The sequence below is a fragment of the Apteryx mantelli genome, chromosome 2 (assembly GCF_036417845.1).
Source record: "Apteryx mantelli isolate bAptMan1 chromosome 2, bAptMan1.hap1, whole genome shotgun sequence".
Taxonomy (NCBI): Eukaryota; Metazoa; Chordata; class Aves; order Apterygiformes; family Apterygidae; genus Apteryx; species Apteryx mantelli.
This window is the reverse complement of record NC_089979.1, coordinates 11,097,894-11,111,796: the sequence shown is the minus strand read 5'-3', so window position 1 is coordinate 11,111,796 and position 13,903 is coordinate 11,097,894. Positions and strand designations below refer to the sequence as shown.

The following is a 13,903-nucleotide window of genomic DNA, read 5'->3' as shown; positions in this document are numbered from 1 at the left end:
TGTAATTTGTGTGTCATGGCCCCAAAGTGGGCAGAGAAGGGTTATGTGACTCGGAGTTACTAAACACTTACAGTAAAAGTGTAGTCATCCTGAATCTCATCCAAAGAGCTTTACTTTTTTTTTTTTATCCCCTCTTCTCCCCGCCAGGATGCTGCTGCGTCACTTGCATTCTTCACCCCTACCAGTGTTGGGAAAGCAGAAATCCTGCTAGCCTCAGAGTAACTCTTTCCAGGCTCATAACAACAACACTTAGGGCTGTTACGTAGCGCTCCTGCTCGTTCGATCTTTGCAAAAAGAGAGTGTGTCTGCTTCATACTCAGGGGAGCTAAAGAGAGAAGCCAGAGAGAGCTGCTTTCCCGTCCTGGGAACAACGAAATCCAGTGCTCCCCGTCGATAGCCCCGTGAATCAGTGAGCAGCCCCGTGGGTTTCCTGAAGGCAGAGTCGCTCTCCCTCTTCGTCCCTGGAGGCAGACGCTGTTGGGGCACCGTCACGGCAAGCTCTCCATATGGACTACTCTTGGCAAGGTCGTCGCCGCTGAGAAATCGCCCTTTGATTCGCTGCTGTTTGTTCAGCAGTGTGAAAGAAGGTGCCTGTCCTCCCAGCTCCCCTCGCCAAATCACCGCCGGCAGCTACCCAAAAAGGACTTGTTCCTCCCTGGCGTGTTTTCAGATCCCAAACAAAAATAGAATAACAATTATTATAGTGTGAGAGAATTGGGATTGCTGTGGGAAGCTCTGAATAAGCATTTGGAAAATGTCCTCTGAAAAACTGCTGCCAGTAAAGCCTCTGCTGACCAGCAGTGGAGATTGACTTAGATACTAAAATGTGTGTGTCAGTGTGAGAAACTGCACTTCTTAGGAATGACACAGAGAACTGGTCGTTCCTGGGTCTCAGCCTCTTCCTAGAAAACACATCCCTCCCTGAGCTTTCACTAAAGGATCCCTCTGGGACATAGCGCAGAACTGAAGGGGAGGAGGATGTGCTGGGGCTGGTTATCTTTTGATTTGCCTTGGTGTTGAATGGGCCTTCCTTGCCAGTTCCTGCTTTTTATTATTTCCCTGTCATCTCTCAAAAGATGCTTCCTTGCCAATATGCATATTCATCTGGGTTTTGTGCATGTGTCTTTGCTGTCCACATGAATACATTAGCGTATCTTTCCCAGGCAGCTCTGAAGGTATCCCGAGTCTCGGTTTAGTGGAGAACAGGATACTCTTAGGATTGTGTTGGCAATCAACTCTGCTAAGCATCAAAAAGCACCTGCTACATTTTTCTAACAACAGAGGAATACAGAAGTTGCTATTCTGGCTGGGACTAATGGTGGTTTCTGCTAGGAGTGGTGGCTTGCACCGGGTGTCCCAGGGAAGGTCCACCACCCTTTTTCAGTGGTGGAGAAACAGAAATATGAGCGTTTCCCCAGGCTGGCCGGAAGTTGTGCAGTGCGAATCAGGTTCTCCTGCTGACTTTGCTGTTGACACTTTTGCAAGTCAAAAAGGAGTAACAACAAATGGGTTTCTGTATAGGTCATTAATTGTCCAATCCCTGGTTTTGAAAAGCTGTTTCCACACAGGCTACATGGAAGTGCCGGAGCTCAGGAGCAAGCTATGGTCATGCTGGGCACCGAGCTGCCCGGAGCAGGGCTGCGTGGGTGCAGACGCGGTCCTGAGACGCTCACGCTTTTGGTTTGGGTTATGACTGCCCTCCTGCCCCCCTCACCGTGGTGGTAGTGAGTCGACTGTACTCGGCCTCACCTTTCTCCGTCACCCCTTGCCTCAGCGCGGCGCGTTTGGGTGAATGGTGTACTGCTGTACCAGGACCTCCTCTGCCTGCTGCTGTGCCAGGCTGCCCTCCGTTTTATTTTATATGCCGATGTCCTGAGCCACTGTTATTTCAGGTCACAGAAACTTGTCCGTGTAATAGTCAGATGGGAGACAATTGCTTCTTACCAACCAGCTGAGTGGGGAAAAAATTATCCTTGCTCCCTGCGGTGGGAATTGCCCATGTCAAACTTCCTACATTTCATTCTTCAGCTCCCCAAACCTGTTTGTGTGAGGGCAGGTTGTGGGTCCTGGAGGGGGCCTTGCGCTCCCGCCACACTGGCTGGAGGAGCTGAGGGGCCAAAGGGCTGTCAGGTATGTGTGTCTGAATGCGTGATGAGAGCAGAGTGTAACTGCAGTTTGGCCGGAGCAGGGATACCCTAAATTAACTTCAGAAGGAAAGGAAGTCGTTGTCTAAAAACAACCTGCAAACCTTTAATTCTTTATGACGCTAACACTACCAAGCCTGGTTATCATGGGCATCAGTGTTGCTGTTGTGATGGAAACAGCTGATTCTAGATAAGAAGCAGAAGGTTTGATAGAAGACATAATGATATCTTCAGATGTTTTTATTTTTCCCTTTTCATCTCAAAGTGTAAGTGCAGAGGTTCTTTCACTTTGAATGGGTCTTGTTATATTGGCCTTACTTTCAGATTGGGTAGAATTAATATATTTTCAGTATATAAAATGAATCTGGCTGCCTGATGTTGTACTTAAGCCTCTCAAAGAGACATGCAAGAATAAAGCAAGAAGATTCACTGCCTACTAAAATGCTCAACATACTTCCAACCCCCCCCCCCCCAAACAAAACCAAAAAACCCCACACAAGTTCTGTGTGACTGTCCTGTCTTAACTTCGCAGTAAAACTCACCGGTCAATAAATGGTGGATCTCCTGTTCCCATGGAGAAAGGCAAGTACAGACTTAAGAGCTTGCTGTGGGAAAGAAAAAATAAATAAATCAAAAAGATCCACTCTTGGTCTTGCAAACAAAGGTTGCCTTGGATTGTGGTCACATGTTACAGTTCAGCTGATCTAGCTCATGCCAAAAGGGGAAAGATTTCTAGTACTTGTCTGAACCCCACTGAACTGGTTTAGGGAATTAATTAGAAGAAAACTATTCACTCCCCTCCCGGCTAGTTTTCTGAAGTGATTTCTCTGAATTGACTCACCAGGTCGGCTGAGCCTTACAAGCGGCACAAGGGAGGCAGTGGAACTGGGGGACAAGTGACAGAACCACCTATTTGATGACTTACAGCTGTTATGTGAACTCAACTATGATTTGGAATCGCACCATCAGCAAGTGTGTTTTGGCTTTTCCCTGTTGAGGATGAAGGAGTTTTTCAAGTACCCAAATCTGAGACGTTGTAGAGCTTTGTAAATCATACCCAGTGACTTACAATGACCAAGTTTCATCATGAATATCGAGGGCAGAAACTCCTGAAATAACTTTTGTGGGTTAATTATAAACACCATGGTTGTATTTGCTAGAGGGTGGCTGTGAAGAATTGCCCGTGCTGGCGATGGGTGCTGCGCAGATCCTTTCCTTTGGAAGTACCGGACTTTCCCCAGGCATATCCAAATAGCTTATCAAATGGTAGTGGAGGATATCGCTAGAAACTTTCTGCCCTCCTGTCTTAACTGTCACAGGTGTGTTTATTCAGTAAATACTGTTGGCCTATTGTAACTCCTTCGTTCTTTCCCCGGACATGCTTCCCTGTCCATGCTGGGGGAGATATTCAGGAGAACCTCATAAGACCTTTTTTAGGGTCATAGTCTGTGTAAAATTGGACAAAATCCACTGATTTTGGCTTCGTAGTTTTGGGATATGGGTAGGTATGTACGTGTGCCTGCATTGTATACAGCTTTTGGGGGCAAACTTGGTGCAACAGGTATAGTTCTCATCCCAGGAAGTTTTCTCAGAGCTTAGGTCTTGCTTCTGATCTTTATACAGCTTATCAGATCCTTGGGTGCCAGAGTACTGTCCCCAGGGGTACAGTCTCGGCAGAGCCAGCTGCTTCAGTGCTTCCCAAGGTTTTGTTACCTCATCATGTCATGGCGCCAGTGACTTTTTGGAGAGGTGGGGGGAGGAGAGAGACGTTGTGACTGCTGACTCCAGCGAGGTCCATCGTCACAGAACTTGCCTCCTCGTCCTTTGTGCAGCTGATGACCTCCGGGTTTCCGACTGGTGGCTTCACTCTGCTTGTCTCAGACCTCAGCTGCTTGTGCAGGCCTGGGATAGCTGCCCGGTTTGCAGTCTCTGGAAATGCCACAGTCCCTCTTAAGCTGTGGTGTTGCTTCTGCGGTAGCTAATGGTGCTATCTGACACCCCGCGTATATTTAATTACTTGTGCAAACAGTAGACTACTTTTAGGGCCCCCAGACCTGTTAGTTTTGAATGGGTTGGTGGTTATTTTCCTCTTTGCTACCCAAGATGTTATGGATTAGGGCTACTGAAGAAAAAATGAGGAAGGAAAATCAGTTTGGTTGTTCGTGCCTGCCTGCTTGTAAACTTTGCGACCAGCAAAGTGTCCAATGTATAGGTGATACTGAAAGCCTTAGTTATAAGATTAAGGATTTTTTATTTTACAGTGAAAAGGCCTATTGCTGTTTCTTGGGTGAGATGGAATTAAAAACTTGCCACTTGCCTTCTGAAGTTTATTGTGCTTCCCTATGGCATTGTACACTTTGTTCATAGCATCCTGTGTCAGAGATGAAAAGTTTTGTGCATACTCCCTTCAGGGCAATGTGGAATTCTCCTCAAAAAATGTAGGTTCTAGCGACTGGTTTTAAATGCCTACAAAATGAGGCTCGTACCTTATCTCTTGGGAGATCACTGATGGATCCATTTCTCAGAAAGGTATTTTTATTCACCCAAACTATTCAGTTCTTTAATTCAGTGCCACTCCCTTCATTCAGATGCCTGGAGTCTTTTATCATGTCTCCTCTTACTCATTGCTTAGCCAAGTTAGACATATTTAGTTCTTTTAATCTTTCCTCATAACTCAATGTCTTTAATCATCATTCTTGATGTCAGTGTTTGATGCCCACTTCTACTGAGAATAAGCCTAGCTCTTTTGTATGTGAATTGTTTGGGAAATGTTCCATGGGAGCAGTAATAGTTCAACTGCTATGGCTGCAGCTGGTTGTACGGTCTCGCTCCTTGATTCCTCAAAAGCTCATTTTAATATCTTGGTGTGCATGCCAGGGAAGATTTCTGGCTCACCTAGTACACCATCAGACTTGGCACAGTCTGGGTTGAATTAACATAGTTATTTGTTGGATGTGGGCAACAAACAGTCTAAGACATTTCATGGCTTGGCTTTTCAGAGACAGAGTCCTGTGGACTTCCACAGGAGCTAATTGAAAATGCAAGTGCTGATACTGTTTGTAGAAAACAAGCCTAGAAAGATTACAGTAACCTGTGTTTCCTTCCCTCACCTATCAGCAAGATACAGCTTTACTTCTGTGATCTCAAAAGTGAAGCTTGGTCATGGGTTATTTTTAGGTATCTGTGTTACAGGTGAGGGTAATTTTACTATGTGATATTAGTGCTAGTACCCCTTTCCTGCTGAAGGTACTTGCTATCTTTCCTGAGTAGTTCATCTGATTTTGCACCCTAAAATTGTCATTCACAACTTTTCAAATCAGTTTGAACGCTAAGGATTGTTGCCAGCTGTTAGCAGGCTAAGCAGTATCTCAGTTTAGGACAGTGTCTTCAAAGTTCATTACGTAAAGTAAAGCACCTCATTTGTTACTTTGAAGTAGATGTCCTGAGTTCACCCCCACACACATACCTCCTGGAAACCTCATCTTTCAAGGGGAGCTGTAGCTATTTCACTGTTTCAGAAAGCCTGAGTTAGATCACTAGCTTAAAATAACCAAGCTCGAATGTTGGCTTGAATAGGTTAACACACTATATCTCCAGGTTCGTTAGCATCTGGTTCGTTACTGTGCAGTTTTGAGTGGCATCCCGGATTTGAAGGTAGAGTGGGAACTTTGAATTATGGAGTACTTGGTGAGGAATTAAATGAGGCCAAAAGACCATAAGAAAGTGATGTCTCTCCCCCGGGTCCCATTCTTCAGGAATGTTTCTCATACTCTCCCAAATTTAGTTGTGCAAACCAGGAGGCTATTTTGATGTTAATGAAGGTGCCATTACCCTTCTCTGTTTCAAGCTAATGCTACCAAAGAGGCTGTGTGATATATGGCAGCCCTAAAAAGGGTCCTATGGCCTGGGAGAAAAAGAGGAGGGAGCGCTGCAGTTTGTGGGAGAAAACAGACCGTCAGATCTGCTGCCCAGGACAGGGCTGGGCATCACGAACAGCAGCTTGATATCCATCCATGCGCACCTCACAGTCGTGTAAGATACGGCTGTAATGTGGGGGGGTGAGCGTTCATTGAGAACTTGATCGCCCCTAGGAAAAGCCCTGGCCTGCCTGGGGATTCTCTGGGTATGCTTTGGGTCACAAATCTGGGTTCCTCTGCTCCTCCCTTTTCCTCCCGGCTCCGCAGCCTGCCTCAGCAGAGCGTCCTGGGCAGCTGTGCAACAGCTGGAGGTCTCCTGTACCCCAGGCTCACCTACCCAGATGCTGTTTCCTCATTCGGAGAAGCAGATCTTTGATCTCCGTTAACTGTCTCCATTTTCACTGAGCTTTTTTTTTTTTTTCTCCTTTTTCTTTCTTTTTTTGGGGGGGATGGGGTGGGATCTCTGTGGCCTCGCATTTCAGATGATGTCAGCAGTGTAGCACCGGTGTGGCGGAAGGCATCTCTTCATCCTAACAGGCTCCCTGCTGTTCTTGGACAACTTGTGCATGCTGCCTCCATTTATAAAAGCCTTTTTCCATATAGGAATCACAGAATTACAGAATGGTTGAGGTTGGAAGGGACCTCTGCAGATCATGTAGTCCAACCCCCCTGCTCAAGCAGGGTCACCTAGAGCACGTTGCACAGGATCACGTCCAGGCGTGTTTTGAATATCTCCAGAGAAGGAGACTCCACAACCTCTCTGGGCAACCTGTGCCTACTGCCCTCACAGTAAAGAAGTTTTTCCTCATATGTCTGATGGATTCCTCTATAGCTGACACTAAACATCTTAGGGGGACCTCAGCAGCTGAGTGAGGCATCACGCTCATTTTGGTGCCCCGTTGCTTGGTTATTAAAGGTGTTGTTGGATGGGCTGTAGCACTGTAGGGCTCTGTCGCTGATCTGTTCAGAGCTGCAGAGAAGCGTGCTGCCTCTTCGGGTGCTAGCAGGCGTACTCCCTTCTCTTCCCCATGAGTGGCAGGTAATGCCATGCGTACAATTAAATTCATTTAGCTGGGGGATTTTCACTGCCTACCTCGTCGATTGCTCTAAGCTGGCAAACTGTTTTTAAACAGAACAACCTTGGGGACTAGAAAAACAGCTTTTATATGTAATTGCTTCACAGCGCAGCATTATTTTGAAGAACTGAGGAAATGTAGCTTTTTGGTTGGAGGGAGGGGGCAAGGTTTGGCTTACTGACACTTCTTTTATTGTAACGTTGTATAGGTCTCGGTTGACTGCAGAAAGGAGAGAGGAAGAGCGTCTGGAAGGGAGCTCAGATCCCGCCAGGGTTTCCCAGGAAATGAGGTGAGTGGCGACAGCTTTCAGCACTAGTAAGCTCAGAGATACAAGCCCTCCTGGGCTTTCCTGTACCCCGTGGGTTAGGTCAGTGAACCTTCAGACTTCTTTTTTGTGCTGTGGGGTTCTGTGCCTTTTGCCTTTTCAGGGACAGGCCTGATGGAGGATTTCAGGCTGATGATAAGCTCGGGGTCTCAGAAGGGCTGAAGGCTAACTTGAGCGTGCTGAGGCCTGTGGTTCACACAGACCTTGCTGGTGGCTGTTGCCTGACTGTATTTTTGATTTATAGCATGGAACTTTGCTCCTCTAGGTTTAGAGACCTGTGTTGTGATTATTTACAACTGAACCCATCCCCTCCAGCCTCCTTTTACAGTCTGTGGAGGGAAATGTTTTTTTCTTCAGGGAGCAGTCTGGCCTACTGCAGATGTCTGCATGGCATGAATCGCTTTCTGCAATACCTGCCACTCTGCACTGACTCCCAGTGCAGCAGGGATGACTGGTTTGGATGTAGGGTCTGTGCTTGGCTGGATGAATCACATGTAGTGTCTGCACCATGCTGAGGAGGACCTGAGTTCAGGGTATTTGCTAGTGGCCTGGGATGACCAAACTGAGTGAGAGCTTGAGCCTCTGCTACACCACCAAGTGCTCTTGAATTGTCTTCTCTCTTGAGAGTTGTTTGGACACAGCCTAAACATCTGAGCAGTCTTCACGCCTTTGAGCCTGTTCTCAGTGTTTATACACCCTGACCGGCAGTGTAAGTGCGTTCCTGGAGGATAGGATGTCAAGGCTGAGGCACTTGCAGTCCATCTGGGTCACCTAACACTGGCTGCAGCATCCCATAGGGACTGGCAAGATGTAATCGTGCATCAGAAGCTGCTGCATGAAGAGCTCAGTCCCTCAGCGCAGCAGCAAGGCTCCTGGGGGTTCACAGTGAACCTCGCGTGAACCAGGCCAGGCACTGCTCTGTACTTCGGCTTTTTGGATAATGTGGCTTGTGGTTTTCTGGCCGCAGGTAGGTTTGGAGTGAAGCTTATCCTGACCCCGTGGAAGACTGACACCTGTAGTGGAAGTGTAGCTCTGAACTGCAGGACTTCTGAGTAATTTGGCTAAGGTGTAACAGCCCACAGGTATAAAAAATATGAAGAAATGAGTCCTACATGTAAGGGCTTTGTTGATTAGCATCTCCCTTGAGAGTTTTTGTGCATTTCACTGCATCTTCCTTGCACAGGAAATTCCCTCCAGATATCCATCTGCCTTTGTTGGGCTGCCTCCTCCACTTCACCTCCTCACTGTAAGCAGTTTTGGGACAGGAACTTTTTTTTTCTGCAGTGTTTGCAGAATGCTTAGCATGTGCTGGCTAGTCCATAACGCAGTGTGTAGTAGAAAAGGTTAAAATGTAGAAATGTAAGCTGTTGCACCTAAACAGCTAGGGCTCTGGAAGATTTTTGGTATGCTTCCGTTTCTGGTGGTGGCCCAGATGCTCTTGGAGATGCAACCTATTGCTCTGTGTTGAGAAAGGGTTTGATGTTGGTAATCCATCCTCAAGATTGCCACTTAAATTGAGGAGTGTGCCCTATCTGATGTGCTGCACTACCTCACTGTTGTTTGATTTCAGGTGGGCAAAGAGAACTAGAGAGCGAGAGAGAGAGAGTGTATGTGAGTAGTTTCTTTTGCAATTTACTTTATTGTTAGCTTTTCTGTGTTACTAGTCGTTGCAGCATTTCCACTGCAGCCATGTGGACTGAAAAATGTTGCAGTTACCCTGTGGGTTTGATGCTTGTTCTGCCCCTGGTCTTTTTGCTCTCAAGTCATGCCTCGATTCTCCATCCAGAGAATAGGGATAAACTGAGTCTTTGGATTTGTAGTGATAGTTATGTTAAAGAAAAGCGATATAACAACAGATCCTAACCTTGTGCCTAAGCGGAACCAATGCATTCTGTAATATCAGTGGTTTGCAGCAAATAGCCTCATTTTTATTTGGCTGTTCTCAGTCTGGCTGGTGCTTTTGAGACTAAGTTCATCCAACACTACAGCTGGCTTTCCTTCTTCGCTCCTTCTTTGGAAGTGTGCTTGTGCTGGACTGACAACTAAGACATCAGTGAGAGCGTTTGGGGGTCAAGGCTTGGAGAGAGGAGTTTAGAAATTGGGCCTCTTGGCTTCTATTTGCCACAGGTCCAGTAAACCAATAATCTTGTGCAAGGGCCTCCACTTTTCTTGGTTTCCATTTACTGGGGTGGGTGGTAGCAAGAGATATAAGATAATCTGAGATTCTGAAATGCAGCTTGCGTTGTTTAGGCACCAGTGCCACAGCATTAAACAGGAGGATTGGCTCGTCTGCCTCTGTGACATCTCCGTATCCCTAGCCCCGCTGCATGCTGAGGTCCAGCTTGGTGCTTCTTCTGAAGGTTTTCCAAATCGCTGGGACAGCTTACTAGCTAGGCTGCAGATCTGGTTGCCTGCACTTCTTGTGTTAAGGAAGATTAAAATGAGTGGCCTGTCTGAAATGATCAGGGTGGGTAGGATTTTGCAAGTCTCAGAGACACAGGCTAAATATTAGGAAGGGATGTGAATTGGGGTGGGTGGAGATGGAGGTTTTTTATCTGTTTTGCAGCAGATAAAGTGTGACCTGCTGGGAGTTGCCCTAAAGGCAGAGAATAAGGATGCAAATGACCTACAAAACATAAAAGAAACCATCTGAATGCCCTTTTCTACCACTGAATAAGTTTACCTCCACCCCTAGTAATTTGCATGATGTAAATTGGTCATCCTGCAGCCCTGAGAAAAGGCAGTTGAGTCTAACATGACAAGAAGACTCTTTCAAACCTAAGGATCTTGCAAAGAGGCAAAAAATGGGGCTAAGCCCAGAGGCCAGACCATTTGCTGATAGGCCGGGGGATATGTGTGAGGCGTTTGCTGAAGAAACACAAAAGGGAGGGCCGAATCTGTGTTTTATGGGCAGTGGGCTGGGTCCCTGTGGAAGCTAAGCGCTCACGCTTGGGCTGGGCACCATTTTCGGCTGTGAGTGATTGCTGGCAATGACTAACAATAAAGCAAAGAAGCTCACTTCAGGTTGTGAACTGGTTAAGCTGAATCAATGCTGATCCTTAGTATAGGAGTGTGCATAGCAGCTTAAAACCTTTTATAAATGCAAGCTAAGGACTCAAAGGCATCCTGTTGGATTACCAGAACTTAATGAGCTGCTGTGTGTTAGCTGGGGGACGCTGTTGCAAATATGACATGAGAGCAGTTAGTTTAAACCTAACTGAAAGAGATTGTAGGCTCTGTTTTGCCTCATGTTTGATGCAATAACACTACACGAAGCTAACCAGTTACAGCAGCTCAGCTAAGTGGTAACTCACTGAGCTGTGATAACCCACTGGTGTCCCATCACTCTGAACCGATACGTACTTGGGACCCTTCTAGGTCAGCACAGTGGCTGGGAGGTGGGTGACATTATGGGGAGCAATGGGGAAGGGATTGGGGCTAGCGGAGCCAGCCTGCCTCGCATGCTGCCCTGATTCTGCTGCAGCCAAGTATTATAGCCAGCCACTGTCTCCAAGCTCTTAACAAAGTTATTTAGTGTTTTGTTTTTTTTTTTTGCCTGCATGTGTGCCCCTTCCAGCAAGCTTATTCAGCAAACACTTGGACCACAAATGATAATCCTCTCCCTCTCTCACTCTCCCTGCTGTATTTTTATTGCATTGCGCTCTGTCATTGTGGTCATGTGTCCTGTCCTGCAGTATGATGTGTCCTCCTCAGTTCATTGATAGTTTTATTGTGCAGCAGTCTAATTTTTCTGGTTTAGTGAACACTTCCACAGTCCCCGCCGTAAGCCAAGAGTCTGACCCTATTCACCGATGTTTCTTTTATTTACATTGTAGGTTACTCCTCCCCCTTTGCAATTTCGTTTGATATGTGCGGGATGTAATGATAAAAAGCCATTTGAACTGTCTCCTGTTTCAAGTGCTTTTACTTTTTTTAAAGTAACCATGTGGGGTTATAAATGTGTGTGCGTGTATGTCTAGATCTGAAGGTGGGAAAGGACTAGCGGATTCTGTTCTGCAGGGACTGTACCGTTTCATCTGTGTGCATGCATGTGCTCCTATAAAGGGAGACCTTTGATCAAAGGTTTCAGGGCATTACATCCTCTCAAAACAGTTGCTATAAATCTGGAAAAAATAAATGGTGATGTTCAGTCTCATCTTGCCTCAGCTCATTGAATTTTCCCCTTCAAATTCAGCTGCTCCTCATCAGCAGTTCCCACCATCATCTGAGGCAGCCGGCAACTTGCCACGTTCATTGATTACACATGTCCACGTTATAAAGAACACGGCATTGGTACAAATTGGTACAATCTCATTTGCAAATTGTGTGGCATGTATGTCCATATGGGTCTCGTGTATTAGTGCGTGGGGTCCAGTAGCAGATTGCAAGGGTGACTGATGTAGATTTTTTTTCTGGCTGGTGAATTAGTTGAATTAATATATTTAGTTGACAATGCTTTTTATCTAGAAGGTGAAGTACTGAAGTGTATGTCTGCATTGTATGCTATTTATGGGCAGAGCTAGATGCACATTGCTTATGTAGAAAAAGGTTAGAAATGCCATATTTATGTATTTCATGGTCATTTGAGTATTCTGACTATGTCTTCTGACTGGACATGACAGTTGAACGTTACAATACTGTTAGCTTAAACCTGATCCACCTAATGACTGTAGGCTAGTTTATTTATGATGACAACATCCAGGGGAAAGCAAACATCTGTAGATCATGCATGTGCACAAGGAAAAAGGAAGGCAGATGACTGGTTGTAAGGTGGAATCTGCTTCTGGAGGTGGCAAGAGGCCGAATATGAAGGAGCCACATGTTTTCTGGCCTTTCATTTAGTTTTTTCATCAGTGGATTGTTCAGTCTTGCTGCTTCCTATAAAAGTTAAGTTTGTGTATGGATGATTAAATAATGTATCTGAAAAGCTGCTCTCAGAGGGGGTTTGTATCATCAGCTATATGTCTTTTCTAAGTGTCTTCTTGTCCATGTGCCTTTGCCTTCCTGACCGTACACAGACCCGGCTGCAACATTTAAGCCTCCCCGGGCAATGCAGATTTGCTTGTGCCTGGATTGCCCCAGTGCTCTCCCGTCAGCTCCCCAGTATTACTCAGCAGCAGTAGGTTTATTAGCAAAAACTTGAGCATGTAACAGGGAAAGAGTCATTGAGGAGTTGATGACCATATGGCCAGACGTTATCCCCACTGAGAAGCGGGGAGTGAAGAGCTCTGGGGGGAATGGGCAGTGGGCGAGGAGTTGGAATGGGAGGCAAGGGAGGTCATGGGGGAACGGCAGGGGTGTTGGGGCTTTGTATGGCACAGCAGGGCCATGGGAAGACCCACGGAAATGTTGGCTGGAAGAGACCTTGGGAGTCCCACCTCCCACAGGGCTGTCACCAGCGCTGGATGAGGTCAGCTGGGTCTTGAAGACCTCCAGGAATGGAGATGCCACCACCTTGCTGGGTGACCCCTTTCCACGCTGCACCACCCTGCTAGTAGAAAAGTTATTCCCAGCGTCCCATGTGATCCTCCCAAACCACAGTTTGTGGATGTTTCCTTTTGTTATCTTGTCTGCTCTCTCTGCTGCAATGGGAATTTTAAGGAAGATGTAGGGTTTTAGCAGGAGGCAGGGATGAGGCAGGGAGAGGTCTTCTCTGAGGGGCCACTCGTGGGGCAATGAATGATGGACCTGGTGGACAAAGAATGGTCTTCAGGTGTCCCACAGAGACATCTCATTCGGGCTGGGCAACCCTGTGCGGGGGGCTCCATTAACCCCTTCTGGGAATAATATCACCTAACAAATTTGACCCTTCTGCAGAGAAGCAGATTTGTTTTCTGAATTATTAAGCTGTATATTGAAAACCAATATGGAGATAAGGAAAGTGGGGGGAAAAGTAAGAAGGATTAAATGGTAAAACTGGGGCATATTCTGCTTAAATGAGTGCTCAGCGGGTAATGTTTCTTAACCATAACCCTGAGTCAGAAGTGCCCGTGCTATTGCAATCTGCAGTCAGATCAGCATCAGCTTGAAGAAAGTGGCATGCTTATGTGAAGCACAAGACTTGAGGAGTCTACAAGAAGTGGCTGGTGGGTGAGTATCTAATATCAAAGCCACTCAGACTCAATATACTGTTTTGGAAGGGGGGACTGAAAAACAGGTGGCAAAGCACATAGACCAGCAACACTGCCAAATGGCTGTATGTATTTTTTTTCCTCTTTTTTTTTTTTTTTTGTTCTTTTATTCAAGCATATTTGCTTCTCTGCCTGAATTTGTCATCTAGATTCCCAAAACAAGAAGACTTGAGAGGTCTTTAAAAACAATAGATGGAGCTAAGGCGTGGAGGAAAGGGTCACACTTTTGAAAGTGGGGTTTTACTGCTCCGAGCAGGCACAGTAGGAGCTGTTGAATTGGAAGTAAATGAATGGTGATTTTCTATCTTGT

At 46.2% G+C, this 13,903-nt stretch overlaps 1 long non-coding RNA gene across 3 annotated transcripts in view; it reads left to right on the top strand.

Annotated features, from left to right (window-relative positions):
- The window catches only part of LOC106496312 (uncharacterized), a 170,237-nt gene that overhangs the window by 73,242 nt on the left and 83,092 nt on the right, over positions 1-13,903 (top strand). For all 3 annotated transcript variants that reach the window (XR_010883268.1, XR_001294586.2, XR_010883267.1), the window contains one exon: positions 7,346-7,426. This is a non-coding gene — a long non-coding RNA (uncharacterized lncRNA). The remainder of the gene's footprint in view (positions 1-7,345; positions 7,427-13,903) is intronic.